The following is a 2,946-nucleotide window of genomic DNA, read 5'->3' as shown; positions in this document are numbered from 1 at the left end:
ACAAACAGGCAGTCACTGAGCTTCTAGCTCCACGAGCTCTAGCCACGAGAAGAAGGTAAGTAAGGAGGTACTATTGTTCCTACAGATGAGATTGCCCCAAGATTTCCCAGTACTAAAATCCTCAGGGTATAAATAATGGTGTTCTCTGTCCTGGAGAGATGAGGAAATCTCCCTGTTACAGGCCTCGGGCCTGACATCATGCTATTATGTGAAATTAAATGTTATCACAAATCCCTGGATTTATCCTTTCAAAATTCTTTACCCAGGATTGCTCTGAACTTTAAAACAGATCTGTGCCTGCGAAGCTCAGCTACTGGTGCTCCGCAGAAGCAGGTGAGGCCTGTCTGCTCGGCCTTTTTGAAACCACCAACCTGGAGGTTCTTTGTGTCAAACGTGTAACAATTACATCAAAAGACATCCAGTGAGCCCACTACACGCTTGGAAAACACTTAAATTAATCGGAGTAGAAAAATTCCATTAACAAAAGCTATCTTCTTGTTCCTAAGAAGTTCAAATCTTAGATATTTTACTCCATGAAATTAAATGTTACCTGAATATAAGATTATGAGTGGAAAAACAAGGGAACTGCATTAATGTACGTGAAAAAGTTTCAGTGAACAAGTTTTAGTAATTCAACTTTATAACCATTATAAATAAACTTGTTAAATATTTTGGGACAATGCCAGCATTTAGCTTTTTTTCTTTCTGAGAAAGGGTATTATGTAATTTAGGTTAGCTTGGACTCACTGGGTAGTCCAGGTTGGCCTCAAACTCACCTCAATCCTCCTGATTCAGCCTCCCAAGTGCTGGGAGTGGAGATGTGCACCTGCTTCGATTTTCAAAAACAAATACATTTATATTAATGGAGGGCAACTAAACAGTCTTAGTGCCATATTTTCATCAAGTAAATGGACTCCATTCATGACCCTTCTCTGAATTGTCTTCTATGGAAGTAAATGATTAATAATTTTTTATTTTTTAAAATTTATTTTATTTTTTTAATGTATTTAGCACAGGGTGTTCAGGGTCTCACTACTAGATTGGACTCATAGTGATTCTCCTGTTTTCAGCCTCCCAAGCACTAGGATTACAGGCGCGCACCACCACACCTAGTCTCAATTGCTGTCTCAGCGCATCCCAGGGGCAGGACTGGCATGGCACGCTGGGGATCGAACCCCTGGTCCTTGCATCTGCCTAAACAGGTGTTTTAATCTGCTGAGCTATCTGGCAGCCCTTAATAATTTTTTAAAAATTTCATTGGTGAATGTTTGGAGGAAACAATGATTATATTCATCATGGGGAATTGTTTAATTACTTTTCTCTCATTGCTGGGACAAAAATACCTGACATCCAAAATGAAGGAAGGAAAAGTTTGCTTAACTCACAGTTTGTGGAGGTTTCAGTCCATACTCAGCTGGCTCCAAGGCAGAGCAGCACATGCAGAAAGCAGCAGCTTATGGTGGGAGAAAACAGAAAAAACAACAAGAGCAAAAATGGCACTGGTGTGTGGGGTGAGGGGACCTCTTTTCCTCCCTTACTTATATTGGAAGCAGACTACCCAGGCTTGGGGGTGTAGCACTCACACTGTCTCTGCCCTCCTCTTGCACAGCGTGAGGATGGTTACAAAATGAGAACCCTGCCCGCCCCAGTGAAATTTCTAAACTTCTCAAGTTGATACAATGTATCAAACATTACAGGAGTTACACAATGTATATGCACATCTTAAATTTTTTATATCCAATAGCTTTAAGGCAGGCAGAGTAGCACATGCCTGTCAGTCTAGCAGTCAGGGAGACTGAGACAGTAAGACTGCCATGGCCAATTTCTCAAAGTAAAAAAAAAAATTAAAAAGGATTGGAGATAAAGCTCTGTATGAAGACCCCGGATTGAAGCTACAGTGCCACAAAATACCATTTTAAAATTCTACAGGCGGCTGGGGAGATAGCGCAGTAGAATAAGGGCCTGAATTCAATCCCTAGTTCTGCCAACAAAAAAAGAAAAAAAATCTACAAATAAGTAAAATCAAACAGTGTTCCCCTTTGTATGCCAGTCTCATTGCCCTTAATACAATCTCCTCTAGTTCCATCTAGGTCATCACCAGTGGTAGAATTTCCTTTTTCAAGGCTGAGTAGCATTCTACTCTAGTAAGTACATGGTTTTTATTGTTGTCTGTCCTCCATGTTTTTCTTGTGTTTGTTATTAAAATAGATTAAGAGATTAAAAAATGAAAATCAGGGAAATTTAAACGTTGAATATTTGATGAAATTAAGAAACTGTTGTTTATTTTTAGGTATGCCAATGATACTGTATTTATGTTTTTTAGTAAGTCTTTTTCTTTAAGAGTAAATACTGAAATATTTGCAGATCAAATAATATAGCTAACCCAGTGGGGGCTGAGATAGAAAGCCAGTGGATATAGATGAAACAGCAGTGGCTGTGCAGTCATGGTGTTGGGGTAGCTCTGGGGACTCAATCTCCTCCTCCGTCCAGGTTTTTTTTTTTTTTTTTTGTGGAACTGGGGATTGAACTCAGGCCCTTGCACTTGCCAAGCAAGTGCTTAGTCTACTGAGCCATCTCCCCAGCCCCTGGTCCATGTTTAAACCTCCCATAATAAAAAGTCGACACAAGGGCTGGCCAAATAGCTCAGTGAATTAAAGCTCCTGCAAGTAGATGCAGGGGCTGGGGGTTTGATCCCCGACTGGGTGTGGTGGCACGCGCCTGTAATCCCTGCTCTTGGGAGGCTGTAAATAGGTGTCTCACTATGAGTCTGATCTAGTAGTGAGACCCTGAAAACCCTGTAGACCCTTCCCTAAAATACAAAATAAATAAATTTTTAAAAAAGTCAACACATAGGTTACGTTTATTTAATATTCCTTCTCCAGGTCACATAACTAAATTCCCTAATTTTACAGTTGGAGAAAAATTACCATCTTGGGCCGGGGAGAT

This window comes from Octodon degus, unplaced genomic scaffold (assembly GCF_000260255.1).
Source record: "Octodon degus isolate 3935 unplaced genomic scaffold, OctDeg1.0 scaffold00065, whole genome shotgun sequence".
NCBI classification, from domain to species: domain Eukaryota; kingdom Metazoa; phylum Chordata; class Mammalia; order Rodentia; family Octodontidae; genus Octodon; species Octodon degus.
Note: the sequence above shows the minus strand (reverse complement) of the source record.